Genomic DNA, 18497 nt, shown 5'->3' on the forward strand with positions numbered 1-18497 from the left:
AAGGAAGATTCAAATTTGCTGAACTCACTGGTGAAGAACTTGGGCCCTGCCATTAGAGAAACTTGGCTTTAAATGCGTTTGCCCACTTAACAGCTCTAGTAATTTAACTTATCTTAGTTTTCTCAACTGTACCACAGGGATAACAAGGATGCCTCCTTCATGGGACTGCTTGAACAATAATATGAAACTAACAGAGGGCGCGGACATGTAGTGTTTCATAACCCTCTCCAATCTCGGCTCCAGAAAGGCTGCAATAAAGCTCATGAGAAAGTCAATAAGAACATATAAACTCATAAGAACATGTAAACCAAGGTTGGGATGGAGAGAGACAGGTAATCGGCCAGCAAATAATGCAGAACTGACTGTATATCTATGAGCTGGAGTTTCTGTAAGAACACAGGCCATATATCTGCTTAGCAGCCCGTTCCATGCACACAAATTACCAGGCTTTTAAATGCTTCCCCTCAAATCCTGGCACTTGGGGCAGAGGGAGAAGGGAGGGAACCTCCAGATCAGATATTTTAGACTCCAGGAAAGGAAACAGGAAGCTTTATTTATCTGGGCTCCCCAGCTTGCTAATTAACTTAGGACTGGAAACTGCTCTCACGTGTCAATGCCTGCACATCTCATTATTAGAAAAACATGTGCTCATTATCCCCACGGTTTCCAAACAGGAGAGAGGGTGAGAGTTACCATTCTGGATGCAAATGTGTGACATCAAAGCTGCCTTGGGCACGGCTGGTCTGAGCAGAGTGAGGGCTTCGGGGAGATTAGAACAGGTATCGGTTTTTCTAAATAAAGCAGGAAGAAGACTTTTATCCTGGAGGCTTCAGAGGGATTGTGAGCAGAAAGACACCTGTGTGTAGTCCTGAGGTCTGCTGTTTGATTGGTCAAGAGAAAGCTCTTACCCTAAACTCTGCCTCTTTTCCACATAGAGCCCAGGCTTCAATCACTGGGTACTTATTTATAGAGGACCTATGTGTGCTGTGTTAAGGGCTTCCCTGGTAGCTCAGACAGTAAATAATCTGCCTGCAATGTCGGAAACCTGGGTTTGATCCTTGGGTCAGGAAGATCCCTCAGAGAAGGGAATGGCTACCCACTCCAGTATTCTTACTTGGGAGCATCCCATGGACAGAGGAGCCTGGCGGGCTACCGTTTATGGGATTGCTGAGTCAGACATGACTGTGAGACTGACACTACTGTGTGCTGAGTTCTGGGTCTGTACAATCAGGCTGGGGGACTCAGGGCTCAGAAGGCAGAGGAAGCACACGTGTCTCAGAGGCAGCCTGAGCGTGGTCTGGCTCCTGTGTCCCAGAGCCCTGGGGAGGGGACAGGAACCCCCACCGAGAGGATGCCTAGCTCCTAACATGACAGGAAGATTCCCTCCCTTCCTCCACCCAACTCCAGATGATCAACCCTCCAGGTGTACCCACATCTGAAAGGCTTCCTGGGATGTGGCAGGGAAGTGCCGGGGTGCAGGACAGTCATGGCAAACTAGGATGAGCTGGTCACCTCGGTCAAGTCCCCTGTCTCGCCCTTCTCCCCCTTGGCCAGACAATGACTTCACTCTTCCTTCACTGGGAGGCTAGTACAGAACAACTTACAAACACTGGAGGGGAGAGGGCTCACTTTGCTTATCTGTAAAATGGGGATGTTGGGGATACTGTCAGGGTCTTACAGGGAATGGAGCCACCCTGGCTTGAATAAAGCACACAGAGGCATGAGGCAGGGTCGGTCACAAACAAGGATTGATAGCTGGAGGCTGGGGTCAGGGGTATAAGGAGGCAGGAACACAGGAAGGGAACAAGAAGAGGCGACCAAAGCAAGGCCCTCAGATCCTACATTGCCAGGCTTTGGGGACTGTCTGGCTCATGCTCCTCCCAAACGCATCCTCCTGCTTCTATCTCCCGAAAGGCCACGCCATCCACCTGGGTCCCAGACAATCAGCTTTGCTTTCTTCATGCTCTTCTGTCTCTGGACCTCCTTGCACGGAGTCTTCCTCCCAGTCTCTCTCACATTTTGTCCCCCCAACCCAATCTCCTGTCCTGCTAGTATTTGGGTCAAATCATTTCCCTGCTGCACAGACTCCTGTGTCCAGCCTGTCCCTCACCAGCCAGCCTCCACCCTGAGGCCACAGTATGGGCCTTCTAAAGTACAGAGCTGATCCTCAGAATCCGTGGGGATTACAGTCAGACTAGTCAGAATCACCCACCTTCCTTTCTGATCCAGCACTTCTGAGCCCCCAGTTATGTTCTTCACCCCCAACTCTCCACTCTCCATTTTGGCCACGATGGACCCAGTGTGGTTTCCTGGATCTCATGCTGATTCACACCTCTATTCCTTCAGAATTCAGCTCAAGAACGACTTCCCGTGGGCAGTCACCCCCACCCCATCTTCATAAGGCCGTTTGGGGTTGAGATGCTTCTGATCCAAGCCCTCTCTCCCACTGTTCTTGCCACAGTGAAAGGTATTCACTTGTCTTTCTCCCATATCAGATATAAATCCACAGAAAGCAGGCACAGCCTATTACTCCTTTCTACCCTTGATGGCAGCTCAATGCTTCGGGCACACCGGGCACTTACAAATATCTGCTGAATGAGTAAATGAAAACCAGCAGCCTCATCCATGCAACACAAAACCAAAGCCCAAAGCAGGCTGGTGTTTGGAAGTCCTATCTTCTCCACTGAGAGAACAGAGAATATTCCAAGTGGAGACAGATCCTCTTTCCACCAGCCCAGCCCTGGCACAAAAGCGCAGTGGGGAGAGAGGCTGATGTGGCAAGCAGCTTGGGCTTGGGAGGCAGGTGACCTCAGGCTGCCATATGTCTCTTCAGGGGATCCTGTGGAGTCCTGGGCACTTGCCTGACCTCCTGAAGCTCGGGTTTCTCTTTTTTCATACAGGGATAATGATAACCCCTGTGGCTTCCTAGGTGGCACTAGTGGTAAAGAACCTGTCTGCCAGTGCAGGAGTGTAAGAGATCTGGGTTTGATCCCTGGGTCGGGAAGATCCCCTGGAGGAGGGCATGGCAACCTACTCCAGTATTCTTGCCTGGAGAATCCCATGGACAGAGGAGCCTGGCAGGCTACAGTCCATGGGGTCACAAGGAGTCGGACATGACTGAAGCAACTTAGCACACACACACGCAAGGATAACCCCCATGGCTCTGTTGTGAGGAGTAAATGAAATTACTTACGCACAACTGTTAGCACTTGGCAGACACTTAGATCTGGTCTCACCCAGCTCCCTTCCCGTCAACATTACCCAAGCAGAGTCAGAGCCTAACAATATCTGTGCTCCTAACACACACAGGCAGCTCCTGCTGATGAGACTCCGTCTGAAAAAACAGGGAAGGAGGCAAAGACTTGATTCCTGGACTGAGAGCTTGGGAGGTGCTAGACACAACCCAGGGCACTCTGACCAAGTCCAAGGTCCTCCAGCTCCCAGATGGGTCTCAGAAATCACCTGGAGTGAGGCCTCCCCTCACTCCAGCACCTGGCAAGGTCTTCATGTCAACATCCCTTTGCCCTCCTCCTGCCAGAAGAGAAACCAAAGAAAGTCTGAAAGAACACAAGGAAATGTCAACAGTGGTAACCACTGGGGACAGGATTCCAGGTGACTTTAAATCATCTTAATAATCTTTTCTATAGTGAATTTCTTCTACTGTCTGAAAATATTAACAATATCCTTGTTATACTTAAGTCCTGAGTCCTAGATGAGTTATGCCCCTGTGACCACAGTTAAGCTATAACAGCCAGTCCTGTTCTGGAATCTCTGACAGAGGAATCCAGGATGACTCTGTGGCCTGGGGACAAAGGATGCTACAATGACTTTGGAAACTTGGGACCATCAAGCAGAATCGCTGTAGCCTTTGAGAGGTACCTGAATAAAACCTCACCCAGTGTAGGTCGAGGCTCATTTAGGGAACCACAGTTGTCCCTATGGCCGGTGCTCCTGGCTAAGAGGATCCCAGGGAGGACACAGGTAATGAAGAAGAGAGAGGGTAATGCTAAGACACTTCATAGAACAGATTTCCAGGGAAATTCACCTCTGTTAAAAGAAAGCAGTGAGAGAACCATTGTTGTTGTTGAGATGCCAAATTGTGTCTGACTATTTTGTGACCCCATGGACTGTAGCCCACCAGGCTACAGTGGGATTTCCCAGGCAAGAATACCGGAGTGGGTTGTCATTTCCTTCTCCAGGGAACCTTCCCAACTTGGGATCGAACTTTCATTTCCTGCATTGGCAAGCGGATTCTTTATCACTGAGCCACCTGGGAACCACTGCAACTTGCCAAATCTTGTAACAGGTCTTTGGGGCTTAATTAAGAAGTGGTGTGGAAGAACTCTTCCCCTGGTTTAAAACAAAACAAAACAAAACCCTTCACTGCACCTGGGCTTTGTTCATGCCTTAACTCATGCATTCATTCATTCACTCACCCATCCATGCATTAGTCACTTGTTGAGTTCTTCTGGGTACCAGGCATTGTGTCTGTGGGGCAGTATGATTAATAAGACCATCTTTCCATCTTTCATCATCACCACCACTCGAGGAAATTTTAAGGAATAATAGTGGTTGGGCAGGAGTTTTGCTCAGGAATATGGGAATGAAGAGAAGGACAAGCAGAGACAAGACAGCTGGCAGGAGAGAAGAACTCTGAAGAAGAGAATCAAAAGATGTCTAAGTAGGATTTTGAAGACATTCTGCCCCTCTGTCTTCCCCATGAAATCCTCAGTAAAATTCATACCCTTCACCAAATGCTTTCAAAATGGCACTGGGCAGGATCTCAGCTGAAAACAAAGGAGCTGAAACAAACCAAGCAGCCCCAGTCAGGTCTTTCTCTTATACCCAAATAAAAAACGCTGTCCCTGCCCTGCAGTGGGAGGGACCCTGCAAAGACATGAGCCCCTTAGCTGTCGGGTGCTAAGAATTACCAGGGCAAACAGGTACAAAATTTAAGGGGCTTCAAAAAACTCAGTAATCAAGACACAACCAATGCAGTAGTTTGCAAAATCAAAATTAGTGCAAAAATGCCTGATGAGCAAAATGTCACAATTTTAAATAAAGACAGATCCATGGAAAGGGGTGAGGTTAGGGAGAAATCAACAAGACTGAGGCAGGCAAGGCAGGGTCAGATTCTTCCAAATGCTGATATTTAGTTCAAGGTAGATTTTTTTTGCATTACATTTATTTTTTTAAAAAACAGTGATTAAGATATCATTCATCTTGATGACTGTGTTTTTTGGTGCTCTTATATTTCTCACTCTGGGGAGGAGGGACCAATGGCCTGAGCGGCCAGAAAACGCTTGATTTTCTGAGGACCCAGCATGTGAGGTGGATTCTGAAGAATAAATGGAGTCTAACGTATGCAAAAAAATATAGGCAATCTAGCCTAAGGGCACAGCCCACGGGAGAGTGTGTGTGCTTGAGGAAAGGACTGCCAGCAGCATATACCTGGAGTGCCCTGTCTCGTTTCACCTCTGGGCCTGTGCTCCTCACAGGTGAGGCTGCAGGTCGAATCAGGTGAACACTGAGTCTGTCGGTCAGCATGTACGGAGCAACTCCTACAAGCAGGGTGGCCAAGATTTGAAAATAAACAAAATGCAGAAGATGCGACCCTGTCCCCTGAGAGTTCATGTCCAGCCAAGACACTCGATGTCATTTCTGGATCTTCACAGTCTACAGGCGTTGTTTTTGCTTTTGATATCTGAAAATGCTACCATCGTTACAATGGCATTATTTAGGAATTGCCCACATGGCATTAAAAAAAAATATTCAGTTAGATGCAGGGACAGAGTGATGACCTACTTCAAAAAGGGCTTTCACAGGTGAGATCTCCTTTGCTCCTTTCAGTCACCTATAGACTGGAGCGCTCTCATCTCTTACCTTCCAAGAATCGGACGCTTGGAGCGTTTAAGTGGCTTCCTCCAAGTTTTCCAACCGTTAAGAGCAGAAGTGGGACTAGAACTCAGGCTCCTAACTCCCGTCCCTTCACTAATCTGTGTAGGGGGAATGAGCGAGCAGAGTGGAGAGCAGCTTTCCCTCAGCTATACAGAAACTTTGCTGAGAGTTTCAAGCTCAATCCCGGCCACCCTGACCATACACGGGCCACTCCAGTTCATTCTGAGCTTCCTGCTGGGGGTGAAATCGACCAGCCCCAAAGCTTCATCAGCAAAGGAGACAGAAAAGAATGTTTTCCTCACTCTTCACCACCCCCACCAGCACCCACCTACAGATTCAGCCCCCCGGGAGCACCAGAGGACCTGGAAACCTCACGTCCAACCACATTAACTGCACAGCAGGCCCCTGTCAGGCGCATCCTCTCCACCCGGGATTTCACTCTGCACAGCGAGGTTCCTGCCAGATCCGAAAGCTGCCTCTTCCCATCCTGAAATTAAAAAACAACACGCCACCAAACCTAAGCCAAGCAGGGCCCTGAGGACAGCAGCAGCCCGGCTGGAAGAAGTGCCATCCCGTGCGGAGGATGGGGATGAAGCGGAGGAGACACTGCCTTCCCCAGCCGGGACCTGCGCGACTTGTCCTCCCAGAGGCCTGCCAGTGGGTGTAGCCATCATCCATCCCGTACAGCTGCTCTCAGCAGATCAGGGCCCCGGCCAGGTCGAGATGCAGAAGATGAGGCAGGCAGCTGGCCTGAGGAACAAGAGGCACAAGGCCTCCGCGCCCGGCTCACAGGAGCTGGCCCAGGAGCCCAGCAAAGCTGGGGCAGAAGGACACAAGGGTGTCAGAGCTCCGGACGCAGAACAGTCTATGATGCAGTGACCAGGTCAAGCCAGAGCCCAGGCCCGTTGGGCGCCACCCTCGGCCACCCCCCTCAGGTCACCTAGACTTGTCAGCTCTTCTCTACTGCTCTGTCATTGTCTCCATCATCAGCACCACAAGTACGGAGTGTAGTGGGCTCGTCCACAGTGGCGCCCAAAATGCTATGTCCACATCCCAGTCCTGGGAACTTGTGATGGTTACCTTATTTGGAAAAAAAAATTAGTGTTTTCACAGGTGATTGATTTAGTTAGAGATCTTAAGAGGAAGTTCTCAACCCCGACCAACTGAGTGGGACTTAAATGCAAACCACATGTATCCTTACAATTGAGAGGCAGAGGGAGATGAGACAGAGACGCACAGAGAAGGCACCGAGGGGAGGAGGAGGCCGGGTGACCGTGGAGGCCGAGGCTGGAGCGATGGGGCCACAGCCAAGGAACGCGGCAGGCACCAGAGCTTCCAGGAGCGAGGGAGGCCCCTCCCCCAGGGCCTTCCGAGGCGGCAGGGCCCCGCCCACACTTTGATTTGGGACATCTGGCCTCCAGAACCGGGAGAAAACAAGTGTTTGTGGTTTGAAGTTTCCCAGCGGATGGTCCTTTGTAACGACAGTTCCAGGAAACGAGAATGCCAACACCATGCCATCCCCACCGCCTCAGCGCCTCATGAGCACATCCCGGGCACCGGCTGGCCGCAGCTCCATGAGTTATTTCCATTTAGCAGATGAGCACACTGAAGCATCATGATACTAAGGATCGTGCCAGGGTCGTCTGGGGCCCAGCTGAAACACAGCCCTGCCGCCTGCTCTTTCCAGCTAGGAGACCACAACCGCTCTGACAGCGCCTTCCTTGCAGCCGCCTCAGAAGCTGCACAAAGGAGCTGAACACAGTTTCAATCCCTGATGATATTTTTACCAGAGTTATCTCTGGGGCTTGGCCCGTTCCAGGAGTCAGGGGATGACTAACTCTGGGGCGGGAGACATCGTTTCAAATGACCTGAGTGTCATCCCAATGAGTTTGCCAGCACCAACATAGCTCCAAGGGGCCTGTGGGAATTCCCCGTTCTCCCTCCTAAGGAAGGAGCTGGAAGGCAAGACCCAACCAAGAGACGCCTCAGCCTCGACTGTCAGAGCAGAGAAACAGCTCAGGACTCCTGCCCTCCTTGGGAACAGAGATGAAGGCAGGCAAGGAGAACATCCTAACCTGCCAGCAGTCTCCCTGCCCCAGAGAGCAGAAACTCAGAGGAAACTCCTGAGTCCCTTCTCTTGGAACAGAGAGGAGAACCTCAGAGGTCAGGGTGAACTCCCTTTTCAGGAAGCTAAGGGTGCAATCAGCCACGACAGGCTTTCAGAATCCAGTCCAAAGGGGCAGGAGTTGGAGGGCTCAATTGCATACCAATACCTTTAGCTTGTCTCCACAGACTCACCACATATATGGGAAGGGCTGGCCAGCGTGACCCATGGTTTTGCTTGAACAGCAGTATACCTTTCGGCTGAATATGGTTCCACCTGGAAATGGGTCCAGACAAGCCCTTCCTGCAGCCTAGATGCCGGGCCATCTGGTTCCCAGGCCGTGTACAGAGCAGCGGCAGCCCCCCTCCAGGCTTTCAGTGACGCTGCCCGGGTAACCAGAAATGCTAATTACCACAGACAGACCCAGAAACTCAAAGAAACTGCTGTCAGGGAGCTCTGACTGGCTGAGACCTGGCTCCCTACTCCCGGCTTGCTCAGAGGAAATCCCACTTCCTCAAGAAGAGCAAATATTAAGTCTGGTTGACAGTACATCCATTCAACCTTCACGGAGGCGAAAAGAAAGGGGTGGTGGGTGGAGGTAATTCCCACCTTAGAGTGCCTCTCCTCAGCTTCCAGGAGCAAGAAGACTACCTTCTGGTCTATATTTTGGTGCCCCAGCTTTCAGCGCTGGTGGCCTGCTCTGTACACCCAGCACCCAACCTAAGCCACCTGGTAGGGAAAGCACGCCTGTGGCTCAAGATTCAGTCCCTTGGGTTTTGCCACGGTGTATGTGGTGCAGGGTAAGGGGTGGTCATAGGAAACTCCATAGGTTATGGAGTTGTAAGAAGCATGGATCATCAGCAAGTCCAGGGTTCTGGCATGTTCTATGTGTAACTGGAGATTCTCAGAGCATGGGACCTTGGAGGTCAACTAATTCAATGGCAGCCAATCCAGTGGGAAAGAGGCCAGCCCTGCACATCCCTTTATTGCCTCCCCAGCGGACTTGTTTAGCCTCTCCAGGGCCTTTGCTCTCCAGGCGCACAGCTCCTGTTTGCAGTTCCCAACCCCAAAGAGCTTTGAGTTTTTATAAGGCTTTTGGCAGAGAAACGTTGCCTGATCTAAACTGTCTTGAGGTCATTTAGAGTCTTTCTCCATCCTCCTCCTGTAATAGTCGATATTTCGCTGCCAAAATATCAATTCATTTGATTACGAGTGGGGTCTGATTACTACAGAAGTATGTAACACTTCATGTGCATCGCTTGACTTTTCTAAAGATCAAAACAAACAAAAAGCTGAGTTCTGAATCACACCTGGCCCTGAGGATTCCCTAAGGAACTGAGGATGTGCAGTTCCAAGGTCGGATGTGTCTGTGTGCTTCCCTGCCAGACCCGGTCCACATCTCCAGGACCATATCCCGCTGTGAGCTCTCCTGTACTCAGAAGCCTTTCTTTCTTTCTGCATCAGATCTTACTTGTGGAATGCGAGATCTTTTAGTTGCAGCATGCAAACTTTTAGTTGCAGCATGTGGGATCTAGTTCCCCGACCAGGGATCAAACTTGGGCCCCTTGCAACAAGAGCACGGAGTCTTAGCCACAGGACCACCAGGGAGGTCCCCACGAGCCTTTCTTGAAACTTGGTGACTTTGTTTGGACTTACTGATGCACTTCTTGTGCATTTGTGAGTGTGAGTGTACCATTTTGTCTATTTTTATGTCTCAAATGAATTCCCAAATGAATTAAATTCCCTCCGGAATTTAATACCTGGTTTGGGTCCCCATCAGACTCATTGCACCAACTCCTCAACCCTGTGCATGGTAAATGAGCCAAGATCCTGAGTGTGTGTGCCTCACCACCTTGATTCCTCAATCCCAGACCCCTGCAACAGCAGGCCTGAGAAGACTAAAAAAGTCTAGAAACAGTACGAAAATCCAATAAAGTAGCAGATTACAAAATTAATATATGAAAATTATTGGTGTTAGCATATACAAAAATAATAGTTTGGAAAATGCAGTGGAAATCAATATCTCCATTAAAAATTTTTTTTATTTTATATTGGAGCATAGTTGTTTAACAACATTCTGTTAGTTTCAGGTGTCCAGTATCTTCACTTTTAATTGAAACTAAAAAAGATTTTTTTTAGGGTCTTCCCTGGTGGTGCAGGGGCTTTCCTTGTGGCTCAGCTGGTAAAGAATCTGCCTGCAATGTAGGAGACCTGAGTTCGATCCCTGGGTTGGGAAGATCCCCTGGAGAAGGGAATGGCTACCCACTCCATTATTCTGGCCTGGAGAATTCCACGGATTGTATATTCCATGGGGTTGCAAAGAGTCGGACACGATTGAGTGACTTTCATTTTCACTTTTACCAGTGGTCCAGTGGTTCAGAATCTGCCCTTCAAGCTGGGGGACGAGGATTCCACCCCCTGTCAGGGAATTAAGATCCCAGATGCCACAGAGCAACTAAGCCTGTGCGCAACAACTACTGAGCCTGCACGCTCTAGACCCCACGGGTCACAGGGAAGTGCCTGCAAGCTGTAACAAAAGATCCTGAATTTGGAGACTAGGACCTCATACAGTCAAATAAATAAATAAAATTTTTAAAAGATTAAAAAATTTTTTGATATATTGATATTTGATAACATGTACAGATATAGATAAATATATAGGTATTCAATGGGCTTCTTAAGTAGTGCTGGTGGTAAAGAACCTGCCTGCCATTGCAGGAGACACAAGAGATTCGGGTTCTATCTCTGGGTTGGAGAGATCCCCTGGGGGAGGGCATGGCAACCCACTTCAGCATTCTTGCCTGGAGAATCCCAAGCACAGAGGAGCCTGGCAGACTGCAGTCCCTGGGGTCGCAGAGTCAGACACATCTGCAGTGACTTAGCATAGGTATTCAATAAGAAACATGCCTGATCTATTAGAAGACAACTTTTAAACAATTGTTAGTTTTTAGTATAATAATGGTATTATGGCTACATCTTAAAATAGCATCTTCATCTTTTAGAAATACACAATAATGATGTCACTGATTTGTTTGAAAACGAGACAGGGTAGGAGTGGGAGTGGAGAGGAGACAGGGCCACAGGCTGAATGGGACAGAGGCTGTTTGATGGGTACAGGAAGGCTCATTCTACTGTTCTCACTACTTCTGTGTATGATTTAAATTCTGCATATGAAAAAGTTAAAAAAATCTATTGAAGGACTGGAAGCAATTTTTAAGTTTATAAAAAAAGGCTTGCTTACTTTTAGATGAAAAGGTTTGATGATTTTCTCTGTATTAATCTATAAATTCAATGTGAATCCAATTAAAACAGCAATAAGGAGAACTTTTAGAAAATAAATATATAATGGCTGGGAAAATTATGGAAGATAAGGGTGGCTGAGGGGTTAGGGCAGAGCAAGCCTGGTCTTGCATGAGAGTGTGCTCAGTCGCTTCGGGTGTGTCTGAGTCTATGTGACCCCATGGACTGTAGCCCACCAGGCTCCTCTGTCCATGGGATTCTCCAGGCAAGAATACTGGAGTGGGTTGCCATGCCTTCCTCCAGGGGATCTTCCTTACCCAGAAATCAAACCTGTGTCTCCTGCATTGCAGGCAGATTCTTTACCCACTGAGCCACCTGGGAAGCCCAAGCCTGGTCTTAGAAGCACTCAAACTTATTATGAAGTCGCAATAATGAGCAGTTCAGCAATGGAGCACATATAGGCAGGACAATGGTGCAAAAGAAGACTCCAGAAATTGGCTCAGGTGCCTGCCTGCTGATTCAAGATGTTGAATAATTATTCAAGATGTTGAATAATTACAGAACAGACAAAAATTCTAAACTAAATTCTTTGAGACAACAAATAAGAAAATTCACATAGTGATAGTGCTGCAGAGAAAAATAAAGCAAGACAATGAGACGAAGAGCTGAGAGGGAGATGTACTTGTGTTAAGATCCAAGGAATTGACTATGACAAAGATGCTTGAGAAAAGCCCATTCCAGGCAAAGAGGAGAGCAAAAGCATACACTGTCAGGTGGAAATGAGTTTCAAGTGTTCAAGAAACAGAAAGAAGATCACAGATGACAGGAAAAGAGGCCAGGAAGAGACTAGCAGGGGCCAGATTCCATCAATCTTGCAGGGGCTGGTGAGGAGGCTGGATTTTAGTCTAATTGAGATGCAAAGCCATTAGTCTGCAGATAAGATCTGATTAGCAATTTAAAAAAAATTACTCTGGCCACTGTGTAGAGAAGACTCTCTAAAGACAAGAATGGAAATGGAAATGCAATTTCAGTTTTCCCCAGCAATGATCTCCCCAAGAGGCGATGTTGGCATAAACTAAATCAAAGTGTTGGACATGTTAACAAGTGGTCTGATTTGGGACAAGATATTTACCTAGTGCCAGTCTGCAGATGGGTTAGAAGTGAAGGAGGAGAAAAAGCAAAGGAACCAAGGATTATGCACGCTGGTTCTCTGGCCTGAGTCACCAGGTGGAGGATGTTGTCACTGCTGAGAATGAGCAGATGAGCAGGAGCAGGTTTGGCAGTGATGGCAGTAAATCACAGACTCTATTATCATCTCTCTCCCTTGACACACCTATCAGACATCCAACAAGAGTTGGCAGTAGGCAGGTGGCTGGTACACGAGGAAGGAGCTCAATGGTGGAGATGTATATTTGCACATCATCAGCATAAGACACAGTGAGCATGGCATTTCAGATCTATGGGGGACACACAGTGTCTGATAATCAGTGTTATTGACCTTGCATTTGGGGACAAAAACCCCAAATGAATTCCAAATTCAAGCTCAGGACAAAACAATTTCCAAATGGGTGAAAAAAAATTTTTCTTAATATTGATGAGCCTACATGGAAAGTGGCCCCTCTGTACTCTTGTTGGGAGGGTAAATTTGTGCAACCTTCTTAGGGACAATATGGCACTATATTACCAGATTCAAAATGCATGTTTTCAGACTTCCTTGGTGGTCCAGAGGTTAAGAATCCACCTACTAATACAGGGGACACAGATTTAATCCCTGCTCCTGTTCCAGGAAGATTCCACATGCTAGGGGTCAACTGAGCTGGTGTGTCACAACTACTGAAGCCTGCACCCCTGGAACCTGGGCTCCGCAACAAGAAAAGTCACAACAATGAGAAGCCCACACACCACAACTAGAGAGTAGCCCCAGCTCAGGGCAGCTAGAGAAAGCCCGTGTGCAGCAAGGAAGGCCCAGAGCAGCCCAAAATACACAGATAATTCTTTTTTTTTTTTAAGTTGAGGACCCAAAAACCTCTCTTCATTTAAAAAAAAAAAAATGCATGTTTTCTTTGTTCCAGTAATCCTATCTTTATTAATCTATCCAACAGATACACATGGAAGAGATTGTGTGTATAAGGATTCTTCACTGCAGTACAAAATTAAAAACAAGCTGTGTCTCTCAACAAAGGACTGGTTAAATAAAAGTTCCTAAGTCTATACAATGGACTATTTTGCAAATGATACAAAAGGTGAAGGAAACCTTTGTGTGCTGACCTCGAACCATCTCTGAGACACATTCAACCAAGTACAGAACCTCTGTGTTTTATTACCCTTCTGTGTAAATATGTGTATGTTTAAGTAGAAACGCTTTCAGTTTCAGTTTTTTATCATTCTGCAGTTTGAATTTTAAGCATGTACAGTTTTCCACTAAAAAACCACCAAAAGAGATGATCTGAACAGTGAAATTATCAGTCATCTTTTTGTTTTCTTTATACTTCTGTGTATATTTTTTAAAAAGCAACCTAACAAGTATAATTAGAAAAAAAAAAAAAAACTTCAAAGAATATGGTTCCACAGCCTACCCTCCAAAACTGTAGACAAATCTATTTAAATTTCCATGAAACTCTTATGACCTTCTTTTCCGAGTCTTTTTTTTTAAAGCATTCTGATCTAACAAGTTTTGTACCTTCAGGCTCTGTTGGAAGCAGCCTGTACCCAAAGCCAAGCTGTAAAAGTTGCAGGGGAGCTACAAAGCTGCCAAAGAGGGTGTTTAATGAGCAAAAACTTAAGGGTTGATGCAAATTGCTGGCAAACACCAGATGGCAGGGGTCAGGCAGGAGATCACCTCCAAGAGAGACAGTCAGAGCATAGGTCAGGTCCAAAGGAAGATAAAGGACTCCCATCTGATTGGAGAATGGGAGACTATCACGGGACTCCCGCAGCAAGCCGCACACTCACGCAAAATCAGGACAAGGGACCTCTCTTCTTCGGCTCACGGACGAGGGATGGGAGGTGGGGAAAGGCAGGAGCAGAGGATGCAAAGGAATCAGGCAGCTTGTGGTGGATATGGAGTGTCTTGGCCTGTGTGAAATTTACCTGTGGTGTCTTTGAGGCTTAGCAGCTCTGAAATCCCCAAATATCTGAGCTGTGTACACACAGGGCCGTAAAATTAAGATTGCGCTAGTTCTATTTAACCATGGAGAAGAAGAAAAAAAAAAACAATTCAATTAAATGGTTATTGAAAATTTTGAAGGGAAAAGGAAGGCACCCAAATTAGTCCTTATTTTCACATTTCATTACCATCACACACCTAAATTTAAATACAAAGTTAGTAGTGTGTTTTAGTACTAGGCTTATTTGTTGAAACAAAGCCTTGCTTTCAACACAGAGTGAAAGTGTACCATTACACCTCTCCCAATTGAACACCTTTATAGGAAACTAAGATCACGGCATCCGGTCCCATCAGTTCATGTCAAATAGTTGGGGAAACAATGGAAACAGTGAGAGACTTTACATTTGGGGGCTCCAAAATCACTGCAGATGGTAACTGCAGCCATGAAATTAAAAGACGCTTGGTCCTTGGAAGAAAAGCTATGACGAACCTAGATAGCATATTCAAAAGCAGAGACATTACTTTGCCAACAAAGGTCTGGCTAGTCAAGGCTATGGTTTTTCCAATGGTCATGTATGGATGTTAGAGTTGGACTGTGAAGAAAGCTGAGCACTGAAGAATTCATGCCTTTGAACTGTGGTATTGGAGAAGACTCTTGAGAGTCCCTTGGACTGTAAGGAGATCCAACCAGTCCATTCTAAAGGAGATCAGTCCTGAGTGTTCATTGGAAGGACTGATGCTAAAGCCAAAACTCCAATACTTTGGTCACCTGATGTGAAGAACTGACTCATTGGAAAAGACCCTGATGCTGGGAAAGATTGAAGGTGGGAGCAGAAGAGGAAGACAGAGGATGAGATGGTTGGATGTCATCACCAACTCGATGGACATGAGTTTGAGTAAGCTCTGGGAGTTGGTGATGGACAGGGAAGCCTGGTGTGCTGTAGTCTATGGGGTCACAGAGAGTTGGACACGACTGAGCGACCCAGGGCCCTGCCTATGAATTTAGTACTTTGGCAGAAACAGATGTATTTGCATTGGCCTTAAATACTCAAACTTAAGGGACCACAGTCATCAGAATATCCCATTCAAGCACTGACCCCTCTCATTGCCAAAGCTAACCTACACGCTGTGGCTAAGCCTGGCTAGCTCTCCCTGCCCTCCTCCTCCTGGGTCATACAGGAAATGTGGAACAGCTGCTTTAGCCCATCACTCCTACTTCTGACTCTTCCCTCCTCTGGTTTAACCAGTCCCGGTTCCTTTCAACTTCCCTCTTGGGTCTAATTTTCCAATCATATAATTATCTCTGTGGGTCTTAGGGAGAAGAAGACATGTGGTGTTCCAAAAAGATTACATCCTTCTTTTAGTCCTATACTCTGTATTTTCTGCCCCCGGTGAAAGAATCTAAACTATGTCACTCCAATAGATTTAGTTGGAGTAAGCACCTCTTCAGCATTCTTTCTTGTAAATGTACCATTGCCTTCTTGGGACCTGAACTGCAGCTCAGGGGAGCTGGGTTTGTGAAATGGAGTTTCTGTATTCATCAAAAACATCGTATGCCTTGAGAGCAACAGGGAACAGCCACAAGCTGACGTTATAGGAAGAGAGAGTTTTCCAAACACCAAATTACTCAAGATTGGCCACACTGTTCCATGGTAGGAAAACAAGGATTCAAAGTTTAATGAAGTCAAAATCATCCAGAAAGGAAAACTGAAAAAAAATACACTCTTTGATTCAAATAGTTGTTTAAAAATTAGCTTCTAAATATTTCAAAATAATTTCTAATCAAACATTTCTTAAGGTAAACTTCTTATTATAAGGACTAACTTTTGAAAAGAGTTTCATAGTTTTGAAAACTTCCCACATAGCATTTTGTAATATGATATGGTGGGAAACCAGTCAGTCCTAAAGGAGATCAGTCCTGGGTGTTCATGGGAAGGACTGATGTTGAAGCTGAAACTCCAATACTTTGGCCACCTGATGTGAAGAGCTGACTCATTTGAAAAGACCCTGATGCTGGGAAAGATTGAGGGCAGAAGGAGAAGGGGATGACAGAGAATGAGACGGTTGGATGGCATCACCAACTCAATGGACATGAGTTTAGGTGGACTCTGGGAGTTGGTGATGGACAGGGAGGCCTTGTGTGCTGCGGTTCATGGGGTTGCAAAGAGTCAGACAAAACTGAGAGACTGAACTGAACTGATGGTGGGAAAGGCAAGTTTTGATAGGCAGATAGATACCGATATATGTTACATATACATTATATAGCACGTTTTTACATATTTTACAATAGAAGACTGCTGAAGAATTGATGCCTTCAAACTATGGTGATGGAGAAGACTCTTGAGAGTCTTTTGGACTTCAAGGAGATCAAATCAGCCAATCCTAAAGGAAATCAGTCCTGAATATTCATTGGAAGGACTGATGCTGAAACTCCAATACTTTGGCCACTTGATGTGAAGAGCTGACTCACTGGATAAGACCCTGATGCTGGGAAAGAGTGAAGACAGGAGGAGAAGGGGACGACAGAGGATGAAATGGTTGGATGGCATCACTGACTCAATGGACATGAGCCTGAGCAAACTCTGAAAGACAGTGAAGGACATGGAAGCCTGGCATGCTGCAGTCTATGGGGTTGCAGAGTTGAATGTGACTTAGGGACTGAAGAATGCTGGCCAAATTCTACTATTCCACACTATGGTGGCAAACGAAGGCACAGACATCACCTCGATGGCCATGACTGAGCAACTGAAAACAACAACATATATTATACATACATATAGAATATATGCATAATATATATATGATATGAGGAACACAAAGTTCAGTTTTAGTTTCTTGAGGTCATAAACCTAATAAAGTGAGATCCCTGTATACAGGTCCAAGCAGAACCATGATTCCTGTGGGAAATCTCTGATCACTACATGTGAAATAAGTCGATACTATCTGCTGTTCACAATTAAAGATGACACATGACAGTCAAGTTTTAGCTGTGATTAGAGAGGAACACTATGTTTCCTGTAAGAGAACCCCATAATCAATGCAATTCACTGTTTTGCTTTTTTAATGCCCTGACATACTGTGATGTTAAAGGTGTTACTAAACGTACTGGATAGGCTTCTGGAACAGATAAAGGACATTAGTGAAACGTGAATCAAGTGTGAGTTTTAGTTAACAGAAACATGCCAAGCCGGCTTCTTGGTTCTGACTAATGGCCCACAGTCATGCAAGGCGTTAACAAACAGGGAACCAGGAGGAAGGGTATACAGGAACCCTTACTATCTGGGCAATGTTTCTGTTTGTCTAAAATTATTTCAGAATAAAAAGCTCATTAAAAATAAACAGATGTTATAGGTATCAATAAACTCACAGTCTTAAACCTGTAATGTTTATCACATGTTAAAGGAAGGAAATAAGTAATTTTCCAGGCAAGTGCCCCATATTCAGAAGCATTTAGTGATAATGTGGCAATCAGCTCCATTCATGGAAAAAGCAAAACCATTTACTTGTAGAGTGGTAATTATTTTGCAGGTGTTGACCTTGAGGGCAAGAAGACTGGGGAACTCCTGGGAAGGAGCTCAGAGATGGCCAGTTCCCTCAACTGACATCAACTATAGCCAGAGAAGCTGAGGTTGGCTACAGAAGCGCAGGCCAGTCGCTACGGCGAATCTCTGTGAACTGCAGGAAGCAGACTGCCAGACAGGAACAGGCTGCTGCGCCACAACAGGAGGCATTTACAAACCAGCCGGGCTTGGCGCCTAGTCAGGGGCTTCAACGACGAGCCCACGGCGTTTCCAAAGAGCAGCCGAGACATTAAGCTTGCAGGTCCAGAAGAGAAGCCTGGCAGCCTCAGGCTGCAGAAGGACAGGGTCACTCCTGCCCACCCATGTGTATTCACACCAGGGTCTGGTCCCAGAAACGGGACCAGCAGGGAGGTCAGTTCCAGGCAGCATGGGAATATGTGTCTTCCTGAGGCTGACACAAATGGGGAATAGTTAAAAAAAAAAAAAATTGGTTTTCAAGTGCACAGTTCCTCCCGATCCTCAGGAGGCTGAGTTCACAGCCAGCCCACTCTACCACCCACTTGCAGTCAGCCTCAGACTTTGTATTTGGACCCAGCACTCTTCTGTTTAACTTCCCCAGTAGATGGAT

General features: G+C 46.6%; 1 protein-coding gene across 5 annotated transcripts in view; it reads right to left on the reverse strand.

Moving 5' to 3' along the window:
• The window catches only part of PDZD2 (PDZ domain containing 2), a 410583-nt gene that overhangs the window by 352674 nt on the left and 39412 nt on the right, over positions 1-18497 (reverse strand). Inside the window, exons 1-3 of one of the 5 annotated variants that reach the window (XM_060400556.1) lie at positions 7100-7241; positions 6839-6978; positions 5452-6385 (exon numbers count right to left, since the gene is read on the reverse strand). The exons of 3 other annotated variants lie outside the window; for them this stretch is intronic. The gene's annotated coding sequence lies outside the window, so the exon portion shown is untranslated. Of the gene's footprint in view, positions 1-5451; positions 6979-7099; positions 7242-18497 lie in introns of those variants that run through there. One more of the 5 variants, XM_060400555.1, reaches the window with a different exon arrangement.

The sequence above is a fragment of the Ovis aries genome, chromosome 16, assembly GCF_016772045.2.
Source record: "Ovis aries strain OAR_USU_Benz2616 breed Rambouillet chromosome 16, ARS-UI_Ramb_v3.0, whole genome shotgun sequence".
Lineage (NCBI taxonomy): Eukaryota > Metazoa > Chordata > Mammalia > Artiodactyla > Bovidae > Ovis > Ovis aries.